The sequence below is a fragment of the Lissotriton helveticus genome, chromosome 1_2, assembly GCF_964261635.1.
Source record: "Lissotriton helveticus chromosome 1_2, aLisHel1.1, whole genome shotgun sequence".
NCBI classification, from domain to species: domain Eukaryota; kingdom Metazoa; phylum Chordata; class Amphibia; order Caudata; family Salamandridae; genus Lissotriton; species Lissotriton helveticus.
The window spans coordinates 360267826-360288913 of NC_136058.1; the positions used below are offsets into that span (position 1 = coordinate 360267826).

General features: G+C 42.9%; 1 protein-coding gene across 1 annotated transcript in view; it reads left to right on the forward strand.

Moving 5' to 3' along the window:
* LOC144805256 (acyl-coenzyme A amino acid N-acyltransferase 1-like) overlaps positions 1–21088 on the forward strand; it is a 205645-nt gene that overhangs the window by 27302 nt on the left and 157255 nt on the right. The window lies entirely within an intron of this gene.

Genomic DNA, 21088 nt, shown 5'->3' on the forward strand with positions numbered 1-21088 from the left:
GCACAACTATGTTTAGCAGGTCTATCATGAGTACATTTGAGTGCATCTGGCGCGTTTGCATTTTGCAAGAGCAAAGCTGGAGAAGATGATTAAGTGGTCTGTGGAGGTCCATAAATTGATGGCTCCTATAAAGAACATTGGAGCATATTATCAAGAATGGGCGTTACATTATAGCCGCTTTTATCGGCAGGAAACTGCCTATAAAGCGGCGATAATGGCCTTGATAATATGCTCTATGAATTCCAATCGAAGCCCATGTTAGATGTGAAGACATCTAACATGGGCTTCAATTGAAATTCATAGAGCATATTATCAAGCACATTATCGCCGCTTTATCTGCAGTTTCCTGCCGATAAAAGCGGCGATAATGTAACGCCCGTTCTTGATAATATGCCCCTTTGTGACCCCATCATGCAGGAGTCAGAATACATCCTTTAGAGAAAGGGGGCAGGGCCAGGATTCCCCCCTATCTGACAAAGCCTAGCTCCAGTCCTCCCTCAAAGCTTGACCTACTCTCCCAAAGACATGACTACCCATTTCCAAAGTCAGTCACATTAGTGTCCTGCAGAAGGCAGTCTTCAGAACATTTTGAAGAGCTGGAGTTCCTCAGTATTGGACTCCTCGGGCCTCATTTACGATGTGCCTAGTGGCACTTTTGTGCCGCCGGATAGTCAGCATATTCATAAGGCCATGCAAAGCCACTTTACGTGACGTTTGATGGTTTTGTATAAATGTGCTCCTTCCACGCAGAACACTGTGTGAATGGAGGGTGTCAAATGGGTGGTGTTGTGGGTGTTCTCATGCAACACCCATGGAATCTGAAGCGTTCCCAGATTTACGAAGGATTGTAAATCTTGGAATGTGTCTGATTCCAATGCCATCTCACGGGTGGCATTAGGGAGGTGCAACGAGGAGAAATATTTTTGCACAGTTTGTTCCTCTTTTTATGTGTGCTGCTGCAGCACACATAGGAAGAGGAAAACACCTGTTGTGTTTATTTTTGTGCAGGAAGGTGTCCATTCCTGCACAAAAACAAGCACCCCTACAATGCAGACACCCTTGCACAATGGCGCAAGCCTACCTGCATTGTCGCATGGCAGTCCATTGTGCGCCAGCGCAGGGGAAAAGGACAAGAATGTGCCATATCTCATAGATACGGCTCATTTCTGCGCTTTTCTTTTGAAGCAGGGCAAGAATAGCTAGATTCCTTGCTGCGCTGCCCTGCGCCAAAACCTCGTAAATGAGGCCCCTAGTTTCTATTGGCTTCAAGATTCCGTTCACAGACCCTCTGCTCGTAGGCTTCTATTCCTCTACTGCCCTTCAAGACCCTCTTCAGTGTCAGGCTCTCTTTAATGGAATTCAGGATCTGCTGGAAAAAGCTGTGATTGCTCCTGTTCCAGAACAAGAGTTTTAGCACGGATGCTTCTCCATTCTCTTTCTGCTGCAAAAGGAGTCAGAAGAGCTGTTGAAGCAGATTCTGATTGTCAAAAAGGAGAACACTGAGGCTTGCCAATCAGGAACAGTTTAACTTTAATTAAACAGTAACAGCCAGGAATAGCAACCACATCCCTTACAACTGCGCGCTGGACTTCAACTAGCACCAGGTACATGGCATGCTTTATACTGAACAGCCGGTGCAATGAAGAGAAGCTTGTCTCCCTTTGGAAAGGAAATACTGGTACAATGGGCCATAACTTGTAAGTTTAGATGCATGATCCCACCCTGATGGAAGGGGCCATAAATTGGTTAGGGTAGGATATCATTTATAAAGCGCGCTAATACCCGAGGGTGACAAGGCGCTATAGCTGACCAATTGGAAACAGGATGATAGGCAAACTAGCAGGAAACTTAAGACAAAAAAACACCAACTGGAAGTCACTTTCTCAGGTGGCCAGGTGTGTCATGGTAGCTATCAAGGGAGATGCTAACAATTGGGCATTGTTTGGACTTATCTGATGAATGTAACTGACTGGTTGTTCTGGTACTTCGCCCTGGGGCACAAAGCAGGCCCTCTGCTGTGCATTTGTTTGTGTCTATGAGTGTGTGCATCTTATTTATTTATTTAGGTTTTACATCCTCGGGCCTTATGTGATTTATTGCTGCAATCTTCCAGATGTGTTTGAGGCTTGCTCGATATCTGGTGTTTCCATCATGGGAAGCTCTGGGAGTGGACAAAGAACACCTGGGTTATGTTGATCTCATAAAGGGCCACTCTGAAACTGTAACAAGTGTTTTATATTGAATTTGGGTAGGGCAGGCAACAGTTTCCCTGCAGTGTGCTGGACTCGTAAAAATGGGACCTTTTTATAAATTGATCTGATGCCAACAGTACATTTATCTTAAGTGAGTCAATGTTTCCATATTCCATATTACTTTTTAAAAGTAATGCTTTAACCCTTCCTTCTTTTAGTTGCTCCAGGTTTTTTTGGGGCTTTGATGGACCTCAAAGAGCCTGATTTACTTATTACAATATGCCGGACTCTTCAAGGTGCCTGTGTATTTGTACTGTCTGTCACCATAATCAACTTTGAGTATTACCTTTTGGGTAGACATCCGCCTCAAGAATATTCAGAAAAGCCCTGGAACTTTGGTGGGTATTCTACATTCTAAGTGCATCAAAATAGTAATCTAGATGACTAATTCATTTTTGTTGTGCCTCTATTTTTACAAGAGGTCTAAAGACATGTCACTTGTTTTAGTCAAATGGAGTCATAATATACTGGAAGAATTCTTGTCTACTCCCCACTCAGCATCTTCAATTCATCAGGGCAATGTTTTGCTCCAATGCGGGACACATTTTTCTTCCCTAGTCTGAGAGCAATGCGGTAAAAAACACAGGAAACAGCTAGGGCTTGGTTGAGGGTGAGGGGAAATGGCTGCCTCCATAGTGGATGTTACCTTGGTCTGAATCACTCCAACCCTTAGTTTGACACTCTCATGCTCAATGGAGTCCATTGTCCCAGAAATATGAGACTTTGGTTCCTGTGACTCCTCAGATCCTTCAGGCTCGCCAATAATGGTTTGTTCCAGAGCACCAAGTCAGAGGGCGTATCTTTCCCTTACTCCTCTCCTGATATTAACCATGTATGCCAGCAGCACAGTTTTTGGAGCAATCCTGCGTGAATTCTATTTTAAGGGTCAATGGTCCCCAAAAGAGAAGCTGAATTCTGGAAAGATTTGTCTGCCACCTTCTGAGCTCTGTTGCATTTTCAGGTGAGGTTTTGTGGTGACATAGGTCATGTAAGGATACACAACCATGTGGCTCCATCTCTTATAACTCACCCAGGCAGCTTCAGGAGTTCTCATCTGGCTTCTGTAGGCCCCAAGACTTTTCTGTTGAGTCCAACTTTCTCTCTCTGATTGAAGTATATCTACCAGGTAGGGAGAATTGGCGGGCTTAATATTTCCAACATTGGTGATGTTAAGCCTGCGCTCCAATTTGTCCCAGAACATTACAACTGGGCTCGGACAACCCCAACTTTCACACCGCAGAGCAACTCTCTCCGTTCCAACTTTTGTTCTATCCCCAAGGGCCTGGAGAATAGATACCCTATCTCTGCCATGGCCTTGTAGCCTTATGTATGCACTCTTTCCAATTCCAGTTATAACCAGAATATTGTGAAAGATTTAGGTCCAACAGGTATGACGTCTTCAAATAGCACTGTGCTGGCCCAGATGTCTCTGTTACCCTCTGCTCTTTCAGTCATCAGTAAAGCTTTAGTTAATATTTCCCATCCAACCCTTCTCGTATGAATTTCTGCATTCTCTTAGGAAGTCTCACACATCTTTGGATTGGGGTCTGGAACTTGAGATGTTAACTTTGGAAACACAAAGGTGTTTTCCTGAGGATGCTCTATGCATTCAACTATCTTGTAGACCTTGATACTTTAAGCGTTTATGCTAGGCAATAGCCACATTTTGAGTTTCGGTATTCTTCCAGAGGACTACTTGCCACTCCTTGTGGACCTGTGAAAATTCCGAACTTTCTTTGAGACAGTGTTTGTTAGGTTTAACCATGTCCATTTTAAGGAGCCTATGAGTTACATTCAAAGCTTTTGTTGATCAGAAGTTCTTCCTCCTAATTGATGATTTACCATCTCACATCTTCCAGAGTTTTTTCACCGGAATCCAGTGGTTTACTTACCTGTCCCTTCCTGGATTTTATGTGGTTCAGAAATTTTGCAGGAGTCTCCTTTTGAACCTCTTCACTTTGTAGATTTTAAAATTTTGTTAAATCTCCATTTATAGATATTTGTTTAGGTTGCAGAGTGGAATAACTCAGTAATTTACTATATGTAGATTCCTTTCTTCTTTTTTTCCAGCTTAGGTTAGCTATATATATTTCTCCCTACTGTTTCTGCTCTTTTTCACTGTTCACAAGACTTAGGGCCTGATTTCGATCCCGGCGGATGTATTACTCCTTCACAACGGATGTGTTACTCCATCACAACGCCGTCAAAATTTGAATCCCATAGGTTATAATGGGAAATATATTTTGGCAGAAGGGATAGCCGTCACCCTTGTGACAGAGTAACCCATCTGCCAAGATTTAATTCAGGCCTTAGTGCTCCCAGTAGTTTTTACTACTCCCTCCTCGGAATCTGAAAGCATTTTCATATAATGAATGTGCATGGGGCTCTAGCCATTTGTGTAAATAGGACTGCAATGATTTTGCTCCCCTTGGTATTTTACGTCAGGGTAAATGCCTAACTTCTCCTGACCTTAGTCAATGGACCCATTATGCCATCACTTGACGTTAGGATTTAGTACACGCTGCCACCGTCCTGGGCAGCCACATTGTAAAGTTGCTACATGGTCTTCTCCTCCCACCTTCATGCCACATTACCACTTGCAGATGGGATAAGGGTTTCTCATAGATTTTGCTTTACATGTTTGGAGTGCTGTTAACTCACAAATTGTCTTTTTTTAAACTGCAATGGGTGGAGCAATATTTCAATAAAATATTCCCAGGGGGTACTTGTGGTGGTTTGGATATTTCCTCATTTTGGGATGACTGGGACGAGGAAGACAGGCAAGGAAGTAATTACCGGGTTACTTAGCAGTAATCTTTATTACGGTAATCTCTGTTACTCGGAGTACTAGTCTTTCTCATCACAATCCCTGGTTTCCCAACACTCCAAACCCAATTGTGGGTGCCACAGTGCCTCTACTGTTCTTCATATAACAAGAAGAATTAAAGATAACCTTTGAAAGGGCAGTATGCAGATGTCAACACCTGGGAACTAAAGGAGATTTGTCAAAATCCCCAGCTTCATTTGTTTTTTTAAATACATTTTTATTACAGCATTTTGGGTATGCAACCACAGAACCCCCCGCAACACAGAGGATGTCATAAATATATACATCTAATTTCCCTACATTAGCGTAATACAACCATGTACTTGATTCTCCATACACAAATAAATATAAGAGAAAATTAGCTTAAAAGCTAGCAGATAGAATAAAATTCTCACTGCAGTAATCTCCCTCAGTTTATCCTCACAGCCTGATTCCGAGATCAAGAGAAGGCGTAACTATCATTCATTGCAATTAAAATTATCCTGCTCAGTTAAACCATTACCCAGAGTCCCTCCTCACTCCTTCTATTGCTCTTGGATCCATGTTCTTAATGGAGGCCATATCCTCAAGCCTCATTTCTTTGCTTTTTGGCCCTTCTGCAGGAATAAATCTTATTTATATGGCCAAGAGCCGAGCCAGCCTTGCCCAAAAACAGGAGGCTTGGGATCAATCCAAGTAGTGGAAACACATAAACGGAATACAACCAAGGCCATAAACAGAAATGCTTGCACGTTTTTAGAACCTTTCTTCATGCATACCCAATAGTATCACCCTGGGCAATAAAATAGTTTCATCTTAGGTTTTCTATTTAAAAAATCAGAGATTTCACCAATAGCTGCAGCAGGAGTGGGACACCAGGAAAACATGTGAATTATATCCGCCCCATAAAGTTGACATCTTGGCCAGCAAGTCCCTTTAGTCCCTCCCCAGCGTGCAATCTTTCCCGGCATATTACACAAATCAAATCATGTTTTATAATACTGAGCTCGCAAATTTGCAGGCAAGAGGACAGAATGAGCAAGATGGAGGGACTCCGGGAAGGTAGGTCTTAAGCTATAGAGTTTTTCCTGCCATCTCTGAGAGTCCTTATGTTGTAAACTCAATAAATACTGGAAACTGATGAAGGTTGTGTTGAGTTTATTGAAGCGATTGATATCTACACAGCTTATCATCTGCTGGTCATCTCCTCTGCAGTACAGTTAACTTCTCAGCATTGAAAACATAACATTCTAGATGAATTGACATCATAAACTTAAAAACACTAATAATGAAATGTCTAATAGAATTAAACTAGCAAATACTGAGCATTTAACATAATATGAAACATAATACTTAGAATATAACATACCTCCTTTTCTAAAAAGTGAATACAAAATCATAACTCAAACTTCGGGAAAAAATTGAATAAACAAAGAAAATTAATTAAAATGTGTTAATCACGAAATCTACGAGGAATAATGGAAACTCTTGAGCTTTTCCTCTTTTGTATAAAAGAAGTGGATAGATTGGTGTCATTACTGTCCAATTCCTTTGAATCAATGCTGTTAAAACCAGAACCAGAACAATATCTAGCCTTAACATTCCACCAATAACCACATTCTACTTGAACAGAATTGTTACCAATTCTGACAACCTTGACAGGATCACCAAATTGTCCCTTCAGGATTTTTGATTCTTAAAAATCACCAACACACAGAGACACCATTTTGACATTTCTCCTTCTGTCAAACCATTCTTTCTCTTTTCTCTGCATGAGATCAACATTAGTTTTAACACTCTCCATAACAGCTTCAACATCAACCAAAGAGTCAAACCATTTGTTCATCCATCCAGGACGAAAACTAGTGTTCGCTTTCCTTCCTCTCAAAACTTCGAAAGGACAACACTTAGTGGTTGAATGAGGTGTGGTCCTGTAGAACCACAACATACTTTCTAGTGAAACCCACACATCATGTTTTCCCTTGACAGCCCACTTGATACATTCACCTACAACTCTGTTCATTCTCTCTACCAAACCATTTGCCTGCGGATAATATAGAGAGCTCTTTAGGTGTTTTATGCCACTGGACTTCAGAAAACTTTTAAACTCATGACTCACAAATTGACTTCTATTATCTGAAACAAGAAATTGAGGAACTCCTTCCCTCGAAAACACCTCCTTCAAAAATTTGATGACACTAGCAGAACTTGCCTCTCTAACCACCTTGACCTCAGGCCATTTTGAAGCATGGTCCATCAAAACAATGATAAATCTCACATTCTGAGGTAAAACTTCATATGGACCCAGTATGTTGACACCTACTTTGATCCATGGTCCAGCCGGACTTTCAATGGGAGATAAAGGTGGAGTATCCATTTTGAGTATTTTCTCAGATGAACAACACAACAGACAATTCTCTACAGCAGTCCTGATCTCGTTGTCCATACTTGGCCACCAAATATTTTCACGGACACGTCGTATAGTGAGAGATATCCCCAAATGTCCTTCATGGGATTCTTTGACTATGACATACCTAAGAGAATGTGGAGGAACCAACTTGTCACACCTCATCAGTAATCCATCTTCTATAGATATCTCAGACTCAACCTTCCAATAAGGCTGAAGCTCTCAAAAAAGAGCTTTTTCCTTTGGCCAACCATTTTTCACAAATGTGCAAACATCTTGAAGAACTTTGTGTTCCGAAAAGGCTAATCTCCAATCTTCTTCTGAACCAACAGCCAAAATGGGAATATCTACAGATGCTACAAAACAAACTTTCATCATCTTCATCTTTCAACTCTTGAAAACCTGTGCCCTCACTCATATCAGAAACTTGAGGAAAACGTGAGAGAAAATCAGCTCTGACATTCTTCCTACCGGCAATATGTGTAATGTCAAACTGATATTGTAGCAATTTGCTAACCATCCTGGTGATTCTCGGTGTACAACATTTGCTTGGACCAGAAGACAATATCGAAACAAGGGGCTTGTGATCTGTGACTAGGTTGAAATGCCGTCCCCAAACATTTGGACGTTATTTGTCAATAGCCCACAGACAAGCTGACAATTCTTTTTCGATTACAGAATACTTTATTTCTGCATTCCTTAGGACTTTTGATGCAAAAGCAACAGTAATGTCTTGATCACCAGACTGTTGGGTGAGAATTGCACCTAAACCATTTTTACTTGCATCTCCTGTAATAAAACACGGTAACTCTGGGTCAAAAGGCGTAAGAGCATCACTATCTTTAAGAGCATTTTTAACTTCTATAAAAGCACTGTCACAATCTGAAGACCAAATACACTTTGTAGAAGTTTTGAGTAGATTGCTAATAGGTCTAACCATAGATGCATAATTGTGGACAAATCTAGAATAGTATTCCAGCAACCCCAAAAACAATTTAACACCAGTTTTGCCAATGGGTACAGGTGCATTATTAATCGCATCAATGAGACCTTGCCTGGGCTTGATCCCTTCTTGGGATAAAAGATGACCTAGATTTTCAATTTCGCTGCACAAAAACTTGCATTTCTCATTTTTTAATACAACACCATTCTTTTTAAAGATTTCTAAAACCTTTCTGATTGTGTTATCATGAGTCTCGTTATCTTTGGCATAGATAAGAACATCATCCTAAAACACAAGAACCCCATCCACACCCCTCAACATATTCTGCATAACCCTCTGGAACACTGACGCTGCAGAGGCTAAACCGAAAAGGCATCCTCTTATAACAAAAGGTTCCAAGAGGCGACACAAAAGCCGTCAAGGAGCATGACTCAGGATGAAGTTCTATTTGATGGTAGGCGCTAGCCAAATCTAACTTAGAAAAAACTTTAGCACCTTTGATACTCGAAAACAAATCTGTTATTTTTGGCAACAGGTGGGAGTCAACCCAGATATCTTTGTTGAGAGATCTGAGATCCACACACACTCTCAACTTCCCATCCCGCTTGCGTGCAACAACTAAGGGTGATAACCAGAGGGAGGAGTCCGTAGGTTAAATGATTCCCTTCTCACATAGAGAAGAGAGTTCTTTATTAAGATCCTCTCTGATGCTGAACAGGACACTCCTAAGTTTATGTTTGATCGGAGTTGCACCTTTTTTAACAATTATTTTGTGCTTGAACCCTGAGATTTTTCCCAATTCATTACTGAAAACAGATGGAAATTCACTGATCCACCTAGTGCTTACCTCTTCGCATGTGACTAGCATAACCTGTTCCTTTGTGCCTGGTTTCAATTGCATCCCAAATAAGCCCTGATAGAACCAACCTAATATACTTAGGCTTTTGACAACTACATAAACTTTACCTCTAATTTTCCTTCCCTTGAAAACAAGACAATCTTCAATAAATAAAGCCAAGTAAATCAATTTTCTGTCCCTCATAGGAGACCCCTGATCGATCAGGAGGAAAAAGTTCTCTCTTTCCCCATGTGTCATAGAAACGTTCCTGAGTTATCATGGTTATCCTAGCTCCGGAGTCAACTAGTAAATTGAGTTTTTTATCACCAACTATAATTTCGACAATGAGGTCAACACATGATGAAGGATCCCCAGTGAGTGGAATTGAAGACCCATTGGAAACAACCTGATCTTGAACCACAGAAACAATGTCTTCTTCAGAATCATTGTCATCAGACTCTAATATACAGGCTACAGATTTTTTTTTTAAATTTCTTTTTCAAACAGACAGCAGCAAAGTGTCCAATTTCTTTACAATAGTTACATGTTGAATTCAATGCTGGACATTTGAATCCCTTCCCATGAGAGGAGCTACCACAACGTAAGCAAACATTACTAGGAATATCATTATCAGATTTGTTTTTTGAAGAGTAAGTGTTCCCTTTCTTTAAGATTTTATTTTTTGACTTTCTGGAAGGACCCACATAATTGATAGACTCAGCTAGTTTGTCCTCTAGCTCCTTGAGAGAAATGTGTGTTGATTCAATACTCTTTGCAACTTTGATGGTTTCATCAAGTGGTGGATTGTCCATAGCTAATAGCTTTTGTCTAATTTTTTTATCTTTACAATTCCCCTCAAATTGATCACAAATTAACTGTTCAGTGAAATTTTCAAAAAGACATACAGAAGCAAGTTTCCTGAGAACAGAGATATTAGAATCTACGTCTTCAGTCTCAGACTGCTTTCTCTTTAAAAACTTGTGCCTCAATACAATCAAATTAGATTGTTTATCAAAATGTAACTTAAGTTTTGTCACAGTGCGTTGATATTCATCCAAAACATCAACATTATCAGGTAAATCAGGTAAATGCTTAAAAATCGTTCTCCCTTCGAATCCTAACGAGTGTAACAACAGACATTTCTTCCTTTATGGACAATATCTTAAAGCACCAATAGCACCGAGATATGTCTCAAAGGCATCACACCAGATGTCCCACTTCACAGGAGGCTCTCCTGGAGTCTCTAGGAAAGAAGGAGGTGCATTAATAGATTGTAAATACGACATTGTATTTGTAATAAAACTCTATGCACAAAGCAGTGAATAAAATGTGCAAAACAACCAAAACAAAATATGTAAAATAAATGAAACAGTAATGTGGCGTGAACTGTAATTCGCAGGTAAGCTGTTTGCTGAAAAGAAACAAATGTGTGCGAATCACTGTAGTGTGCAAATCACTGTAGTATGTTTGATAACATAAGAAGTGCGAAAAGTTACACTCCGTAAAATCGATGATAAGTGTGCGAATCACTGCAATTCGCTTTTTGAAGAAATATCCATGGAGAACACAGTAGTGCCTTGGGAAATAACCTGACAATAACTAAAAAAATTATTTGTTAACAATGAGTGTTCCAAAGAACAAGACAGAATAAGTGTTCCTCAACAATCTTCTGTCTTTACTCGTGCTCTATGATGTAATTGAACAAACGTGAAAAGAATGGAATCTCCTAGGAAGAAAACCCATTGTGACATCATGGTTGGCAGGCAGAACTCCTTAGGAAGCGTGAATGCCAGCGCTAAATGACGCTCTGGCTGTCCACACAAACGTCGTTGAAGCGTGGTTGGCAGCGCTGAATGACGCCCTGGTTGGCAAACACACGTCGTTGAAAGAAAATGAATGCCAGGATCCCGCGGTGAGGACCTCACGGTGCGAGACGGAGGAAATGCATCTTGAGCTTAGAGTGCGAGGAGAGCGGCGCACGTTGGTTCTAACATTCAGGTAAGCGGGCTGCTTTTAAATAAAAACAATTGTGAGGACAAGTCTATTCTTTAAAAATGAATATACTTTAAAGGAGTTCAGCACAATATTAGACGTGGACTATAATAAAGGTCGGAGCGCAGGAAATGTTTGTTGAAAACTGGGCTGTACTTGAGAAAGAAAAATCTCAACAGCCTCAGCACCGACAAAAACATTCCCTTGAAAAAAAAATACTTTACTAGTCCACAAACAGTTCGCTTGTCCAGAATACTCGTGCTAGCCAAATCGTACCGGAATTTAAATAAAGCAGATTCTCAGGTAACGTGGCAAATAGAAGGAAAAATAGGAGAGGCACAAAAAATGAGAAAAGACTTAGCTTGTTGAATCGATGTCCACTAGATATCAACAGGAAGGTATAGATAGAGATGTCCACTGGGTGGTGGTCAGCAGTGCCAATAATCCTAGCAAAGATCGATGTTTGAAAGTAGTTTGCAGCAGATGATAACAATCTTGATAAAGAAACTGCTTAGGTTCTGCTGTGTAGAGTCCTTGTCGCCAAATTTTGTTGTAAACTCAATAAATACTGGAAACTGATGAAGGTTGTGTTGAGTTTATTGAAGAGATTGATATCTACACAGCTTATCATCTGCTGGTCATCTCCTCTTCAGTACAGTTAACTTCCGAGCATTGAAAACATAAAATTCTAGATGCAATGACATCCTAAACCCAAAGACACTAATAATGAAATGTCTAATAGAATTGAACTAGCAAATACTGAGCATTTAACATAATATGAAACATAATACCTAGAATATAACAGCTTATCAAGATCATCCTTCAAAGATATATTCAAAAAGCCATATGTTTCTCTAGGTGGGCACGGTTTTTCCTTTATTAATCAATCCACCAAGTCCACTCTAGGGAACCAAGTTGACCCCCCACCCTTCCGGCTGAGGAAATCTCAGATTTGAAGAAATTGAAAAAATTCCCTGTGACCAAACTTATATTCCCTTGTAAATTCATCAAAAGAGACTATACCAGTATAGGACTACACATCCCAAACCTCAGAAGGCCGAGCTCTTTCAAGCAGGAGATACATGGATCTTGAAATATCTCTGGTAGTAAAAAGAATTATTACACATGGTAGTAAAAAAATTCAGTCGGCCAATGCCCAAGTTCTTACGTACAGCTGACCAAACCTTAAACGTGCATAACAGAGGTTTGAATCAAACTTTCTTGTAATACCCAACTCCGACCTGTCTCCAAAGACACCCCCAGGCCTCTTTCCCCAATAATATTTCAAAGGGAGAAGGAACATTTATTTCTGCCTCAGGAGCGTTTTTTAATCTTGAAATAGAATTAGGCTTTGTTGAAGTATAGCAGCCCAGTAATACATCTTGAGATTTGGTACCGAGCATCCACCCCTCTCCCACGGGTGTGAGATACTTCAAAACCCTTCTAGTCTTTGCATAGGCCAATAGCAATAATATCATGATATCCTCAAGTTTCTCATACCATATATTCTCCACCTCCATAGGAATGGCCTCAAAAAAGTATAACATGTTCGGAAGAAACAACATTACCAAAATGTTATCCTTACCCACTATGGAGAGACACCTGAAAAAGTCTCCTCTGGCTTTCCTGATTAAAGGATCAAGATTATTTCCAACAATCTTATTGACCTTGGCAGAGATATCGACTTCTAGATAAACTGCACTATCCACAACTCGAGCATCAGTCAAAAAGATATTACTATTAATCACAACTTGTGTATTGTCATCATTCAGCCGATATCCAGAGAATCTCCTGAATCTACAAGCTTCCTTTGCAACCTCTTTTAACGTAACATGGGGATCTGTTATGACCAGAGACATGTCATCAGCATATGCCAAAACCTTTGTATCCCACCCATTGATGTGAATTGGTAGTATTACGGGGTTGAGGTCTAGTGTCCATATATATGGATCAATATAAATGACAAAGAGTAAAGGAGAACAAGGGCAAACATCCCTTCCGTGTCCCCTTTGAATCGATACTGTGCCCGAGTGGCTACCCATTACAATTGCCCTAGGCCTAGCCACTGAGTCTTGGTATAATGCACTGACTGCTTTGATAAATTTGGGCCCAAAACCTACTCTGCGCATATATCCTACCATAGATACCACCAGGAGCCCCTATCAAATGCTTTTAAAGCATCTGTTAGAATTGGGGGTCTCTGGTTGGCACAGGTAGGTACTTGTGACAAGCAGGGAATCTCTCCTCTAGTCAGGATAAGGGGATTACCCCCTTAAAATAACCCCTGCTCACCCTCTAGGTAGCTTGGCGCGAGCAGACAAGGCTTATTTCAGAGATGTTCTAGGTTAAGCATTTGTGAACACATACAGTAACTCAGTGACAACACCACAAATGGACACCACACTAGCTTTATATCAAAAATAGGTATCCTTTATATAAAGGCTTAGCACAAGACCAAAATAACAACAGAAATGACCACAATACTAATTGCAATAAAGAGTTCATATTAAATGCGTAATGTTCTAAGTTCTGTGCGACTCGTTCCCTTGGTTCGGCTCTTACGGCAATGAAAATGAACCCAAGGAGTCTAATGCGCGCAGCGGACGCTTCAGTCCGATGTGTATTAGGATGGGGGTCCGAGGCGTACACAGTACCTTGGTGCGATGAGTCTGACACGGACGAAGTGCTGTAAACAGAAGGTGATCCAGAAGCGTTGTGGGCCCTTTTACGGTGCAAGCCCCGGCTCGTTACAGACATCGGTGGGAGGCATAGAGCGGGGGGCCGCGTGGAGCGAGGCGGACGGTCCTGGATGCGAGAAGTTCACTTTACGATGCGGCGTGCGAGCCGTACTGCGGGAGCCACGGCTTCAGTCTAGGCTGCGGTGCGAGGTGGACGTACGGAGCGTACTCCCCTTTCAGATGCGATCGGCAGCTTCGAACTTCGGCGGCAGTGTGCGAGTCGTACCAACCAGGATGACTCGATGAGGCAAAGCGTTTTTACGCGGCAGGGTCAGCCATTCACGGTGCGATCTACAGATCGTAGGATGCGTTGATTGAGGCGGACAGGCGGGGTACGATGCGTTGCTGGACACTATTTGGTTGTACGAGGCGTCCGCAGCTCCCGGCCTCGGCAAATGCTAAAAACAGCATTTCTAGCGGCGGATTGCGAGGCGGATGAAGTTCACTGGTCCTGGGACTTCGTTCATGGGGCAAGCTCACTCACAAGCCCTTGGAGATCTTTATGCACAAGTTGAAGCAAAGTCTTTGTAGTTTTTTTCTCCTCTCCTTCAGCGGCAAGGCAACCACTGCAGGCCAATCCCCCAGGTCAGGGACAGTACTCCTCCTTACAGATTTCCCAGTTCCTTCTCCTCAGGCAGAGGTTTCTTCTTGTCAAGCAGGATCTAATTTCTTAGAAGCAGGTTCCCAATACTTATACCCCTAATTCCTTTGTTCCTCTGGGGTTGAGGGGCCTGTGCCCAGCCAAAACCAGTTCTTGAGCACTCTGTTGACATGACTCGGACTTCTCATTCAGGGAGCAGGCTAGAGACATCAGACACTCCACAGGAGGTTGGGCCAGCTTTGTGGTGGCAGAGCACAGCCCTATTCAGAGTCCAGGTGCACACCTCCCACCCTTCAGGATGTTAATCTCTCTATTCACTACCAGGCTACCTAGCCATGCCCTCGGGGATTCCCCAGCCCTGTCACTCACAGAACCCAGAAAGCAGATACACATCCTAGCAGAGGCGGGCTGAAATGGTTAGGCAAACAAATACCTACTTTCTAAAAGTGGTATTGCAAGCACAGAACACTAAAATAAACTTCGCTAAACGATGTATTTTATTATTCTGAGTTCAGGCATACTAAACTTGAATTTCTACCGTGTTCCCTGAGTCTGTCAGGATTATAGAATGTAACAATTCCAACAGCCATTCTGGCCTATGAGAACAGGTAGCCTTGCAATAGTGAAAAACAAAAATGGCTGTAAGTCACTATTAGGACATGCCACACACATCAGGACTTGTCCTACCTTATACTTACAATGCACCCTGCCCTTGGGCCTACCATAGGGGTGACTAATATAAAGTTAAGGGAAGGTTTAGGGCATGGCTAGTGGGTGTACTTGCCCAGTCAGCATGACAGTGCCAGACTGCACGCAGGCTCTGCAATGGCAGACCTTAGACACATTTTACCAGGCAACTGTGGGTGGCACAACCAGTGCTGCATGCCCACGAGCAGCCTTTGGATTTACAAGCCCTGGGCACTCCTGGTGCACTTTACTAGGGCCTGACAGTAAACCAAACAAGCCAATCATGGAAACCAATCAACATATACCTTTTATACAGGGAGCACTTGCACTGTGGCACTGATTGGCAGTGGCACAGTGCTCTGAGCAGCTACCACCAGCAAAACACATGAGGTACAGTAACAAAAAGTGGAAGGGAGACCCACGCCTAGGTGCCAGGTCTAACAGCATCCCGAAAAAATTAAAGCCATAGGGTCTCCAGCCATGGCAGATGCATCAAAGAGGGATATCACCCGAAGAGGATGATCTTTCGTGCCTCTCCCAGGTATAAACCCTTGCTATCTAGGCAACACAATTTGACCTATCACCCTAGAGAGGCAGGGAATCAAATTTTAGAGTAAATTTTAGTGTCTGCATTAATCAAACTTATAAGACAATATGAGCCCAGTTCCTGAACACGTTTGTTATTTTTAGGAAAGACCACAGTATTTGCCATAGACCGCGACTTTGGGGCAACATCTCTAAGATACATTTCATTAAATAGGTCCATCAAATAGATCTTTAACGTGACATAGAAAACCCGATCAAATTCCAGAGGGATATTATCCGTCCCCACCGCTTTACCCAATGGTACACTGGAAATAGCAAGAAGGATTTCTTCCCGGGGAAAGAGACTCACAAATTAAGAATGTCAAGTGAAATATCTCCCCAGTACTGTTGTACCCAGACCTCAGTTTCCATTTACAGGTTTGAATACAACCGCTGAAAAGCACCACGGATATCCTCAGGATCTGAAACTGGCCCCAATAATGATCCCTCACTATTGTATTTCCCCTTGCAGCTGTTTTTGCTGAGTATGCATTGCTAGTTGATGACTGACCTGCTCACTAAGCGCATAAAATGTTTCTTGCCATGCCAAATATTTATCAACTGGTTTTTTAACAGTAATTTCAGAAATCACAGCCTTAGCAATCGCTACCCTTGTTGTGCCTCTTGAGAGTTGTCCCGCTTCAAGACTATTGTAACTAATTTGCAGCCGCGGTCGGTAGGGGAGTACCTGCCGGTTCGGTGACGTGATGAGGGGGAAGGGCAGGGTGGGGGGTAGTATCCATGGATAATGGACGTTTACAGGTAAGTAAACATATAAATAAATCAAATGAATTTCGTTGTGTGCACTGCATCCCTAAATGCAATGCAGTGCACGCAATGAAATTCGTTTGATTTATTTATATGTTTACTTATCTGTAAACGTCCATTATCCATAGATTACTACCCCCCACCTTGACCCTCCCCCTCCCCACGTCACTGCCCCGGCAGGTACTCCCCTACCATCCGCGGCTGCTAATTTGGTTTTGACAGTGACCAGAGCCTCGTACAGCTTTAACAATCCAAGCTTCTCTTTCTTCCAATGATTCACGCTATAGAGTATGGTCTCCCCATGGATACTGGCCTTTAAAGCATCCCACACAGTCCCTGCCGGGAAGCTCCCAATATTTTCTTTCATAAAAGTCGGTATACAATTATTAATAACCTTTATGTAAACTTCATCCAATAAAAGTGCACGCTCGAAGCTCTAATTCGAGAGCTGCCTTAGCCCCCCATTTACTACTAGTTCCAGTACTAATGGACTGTGGGGCATATTAACAAGATGTGCGTTAAAAAACGCACATCGCACATTTCTCTATCGCCGGCTATCGCCGGATTTTCGCGCCTTGTTAGCGCGATATTATCAACGCACATAGGCGATAGTAAATCCTGCGATAGCCGGTGATAGTAAACATTAGCGCGTGAAAACAAGCGTTGTTTTCACGCACTAATGTGTGCCTTGCTAATATGGGGGGGTGGATTCAGCTTTATGATCCACACCCCCATGTAAACAATGCCTAACGCCTGGTCAGAGCAGGCGTTGGGAGACCTGCGATAAACAAGTTTATCGCAGGTCTTTTCCTCCCAACGCCTGCCTTGGTAATAGGGTGTTACCACCTCCAACCACATTTTACATGTGGTTGGACGTGGGAACGCCCACTTTGCATGTCATTAGCGATGTTTGTCGCCGACATGCAAAGTGGGCTTGTGGTAGGCATTGCAATGCCCTTGTTAATAGGGCGCTGGAAGTATCGTTGCTTTCTCGGCGAATTATGCCGAGAAAGCGGCGATACTTCAGCTAGTTAATATGCCCCTGTGTTCTGACATTACATGGGGTAATTTCTCGAATTTACAATCTTGACGGAGAGTGGGAGAGACAAAAAAATAATCAAGCACTTGCATGTGTCTAGTGTGAGGCTGATAAATATGTATAACCATGATACCAGGACCTTTTGTCCTGCCAAACATTCACTAATGCATGGTCCTGAATCAAGTTATATAGTGACCGATACACCCTCAGTTTTCGACCCAAGTACTTTTTACTGCCATCAAGCAACCAGTCCCCTGTGGCATTTATATTAAAGTCACCACAAATATTAATAGTTGCCGGCAACAAGGCTTGCTCATTATTTAACCACTCAAAAAGCACAGGGTCATACATGCTGCCCGTACACAGAGCAAAGCATAAAGAAAGACTTTGCCTCCTAGTTTCTAGGTCGAGCCTGGGCAGGGCTTGCCCAGCTCTGCGAGGCATGCTGTATTGGAGTATCGACTTGAAGCTCCGCCCACTCTCTACCTATAGTTTCCATTGGGTTGTGTCATTGTCCTTCGTAAATGCTGGCTTCTTAATCATTAATTGCTTGTTAGTCCCTCCTTAGTACCACCTTGTCTTCATTTGTAACCTCCCATGAGGACTGGCCCTTTTACTTCTGTTGTAACATAGTATGTCTTCTTCAGTCTGTAAGCACTATGGGGCAGATTTATGAAGGCCTTGCGCCGCCGGTGCGTCATTTTTAACATGGGAAAAAAAAGTGACGCACCGGCGGCGCAAGGCCTTCATAAATCTGCCCCTATTTTCTTTAATGAGTTTCTCCCTCTGCAGCCACGACATGTTTTCCTGCAACATTCAGTGTGCCATGCACGGTTTCACTTTCCAAGCAGCTGGTACGATGGCAAACGCTTCTTTGAATAGGTCTCGCATTTACAAGAATTTGAGCTATTGGCATTGTAAATGACAATGTCTTTTATTTATTTGTTAATTATGAAAACAGATAAATAAAAGGCATTATCCTTTACAATGTTAATAGCTTAAACTCTTGCAAATGCGAGACCTAGTGCAATCAAATGCTTGTTTAAATGGGCTGAAAAGTTGTCTGAGGCGCGAACGGTGCTCCACGGTGGTGTGACAGAAGTCCGCTTTTGCAAAAAACAAGACTGCCCATTAAATTCTCTCAAATAATTAGGTCAGGCTTTTTCTTAAATTGCTTGTTGCAAGAGTAAACTATCAAAATATACAAGAATAACTCTAGGTTTACCAGGCTCTGTATCTCGTGTTTTTTTTTTATATATAAAAGGGAATCGGTGAACTTGTTGAATCTCGAAGTCCCAGTCCCATTGAGTAATCTCGAGGAATGTACCTTTCAGTAGATTCTAAATGAAGGATTGGACATCACTACCCTCTGACCCTTAAGCAATACCAAGGAATCAGGAGGTTGGTCCTTCACTGTCCATGCCTCACTGGGCGGGAGCAAATTCCCAGGGTCCAACGGTCTACTGTACAGTCGAGTACAGAATTTTTCTGTTAATGTTGTGACATGTCTCGCTGACATGTAATGGCATCAACAGCCCTGCACATCCCAGACTGCGCAGAAAAACATGGATTGAGTGAGCTGCTCACTCATGGAGCTAGGGTACAAATGTACAAAACACTGATCCACCACCCCGTGTTGGAAGCAGAGACGTTTTAAGGCATGGGCAAAGTGGGCTCTGGCCCAGGACCCCAGCTTTTTGGGGAGGGGGGGGGGTGATAGATCCAGCTTTGTTCTGCAGAGAGTCTTGCCTTGAATACCTTGAATAATTCTTGAACAAGTGGTTTTAAATACAATTTTTCTTGAATTTACTTTTAATGTGAGTGATGTGTGAGAATCTATTTGAAGACATTTTGCATAAAAATGTGTTTATGTTTAATGCTGCTTCCATAAAAAAACTTTTTTAGGTCAAAGCAGGACTTCACATATTAGTAATGGGAGGGTGTCACAGAAATTTTTTGCAGTAATATTAGTCAGCTGCTGCTGTGTTACAATATTGCAAACACACTTCACTATCCCTGATTATTAGATATAAACACATTAAGAATTTGGACAAGTGTGTATCTGCACAGTCAGTGACGTGGCCACAGAGGGCATGAAAGAGCTGACACCGGACCATAGATTCAAAGCTGAACAAGGGCCACAAAATACATTGAGCCGAGGGCCCCCAAAATCCTTAAAATGTCCCTGGTCGGAACCGGATACAACTGTGCTGCCTTTCAACAAGATTTTGGTTGCAAAACATTGGCACACACCGTAAGTAATCCATCCTTTGCGATTCTGTAACCTGTGACCAAATTGCAAAAAGGGTACAGTACATTCCGAAAAACTATTTAGTGGTAGCAAACCCTGTGATTTAACGAATTGCAGGATGTGCGACCACTTAATGGCTTTGTTCCTTTGGTCCCTTGGAAACCTTCCTGCTCGGGTTTAGGACAAGTTTGGGGTAAATACATTTCCAAACTAACTTGCATTTAAGTGGAGAAGGATTTGTATGCGACAGTGCTGCAGGGAAGCCATTGTGGCCTTCTGATGCCTCCGCTGCCTTGGTCCCCTGTCACCGGGGTCAGTCTGGCTGGTGCTTTTGCAGGGGGCCCGGCCGGACAATCCAAGTATTTCCCCTGTGGGCTGTGGACTCCAAATAGCGTGCGTCCAGTTTGATGGTTTGGACCTCAACTTTGGTTTATATCCCTGCCCTAAAAGGCCAGTATCACCACCAGGACAGGCACACCCCCGTGCTCAGGCTGAAAGAGCGAAGCCACAGTCCTTCCGGTCTCTCTGGGAGGCTGCTGCGGCTGGGAGCTTTAACCACGTTCGCTAACAGGCACCCTGTCCACCTCTTACCTGCCCGACCCGTGCCTGGCTCCCGAGTCCCGATCTCCTGATGCTGGTGCAGCCCGAGCCCTCGCACGGGTAACACAAACCATTGACACTACAGGTGAGCGCACCCTCCTATCCATGTCTACCGGGGCACGCGGCTGGAAGGCCAGGGCGGGAGGGGGGAGAAAATGTTGTGCGTGCGGCTGCCATGGTAGGGCCAGCCGGGTATTCCCTGGATGCTGTCGGGTCATGTGCGCTGCATTCGTCGCTACCACCTGAGACACGCTGTCACATGTTCACTGCAGGCTGCAGGCGTTGAGAGCAGCTGAGACACGCTACAAAGGGTCACGTTTGCGCTATATAAAACTCTCTAAATAAAAAAATAAAATAAAAGGCTGCACCATGTGTCCCTGCACTGCAAGGGTTGGTACCAGCTGAGACACACTGCCATGTGTTCACTGCACACTGCAAGGGCTGGTACCAGCTGACACACGCTGCCATGTGTTCACTGCAAGCTGCAGGTGTTGAGAGCAGCTGAGACACGCTACAGGGCTGCGCCATGTGTCCCTGCACTGCATGAGTTAGTACCAGCTGAGATCCGCTGCAGGGCTGCA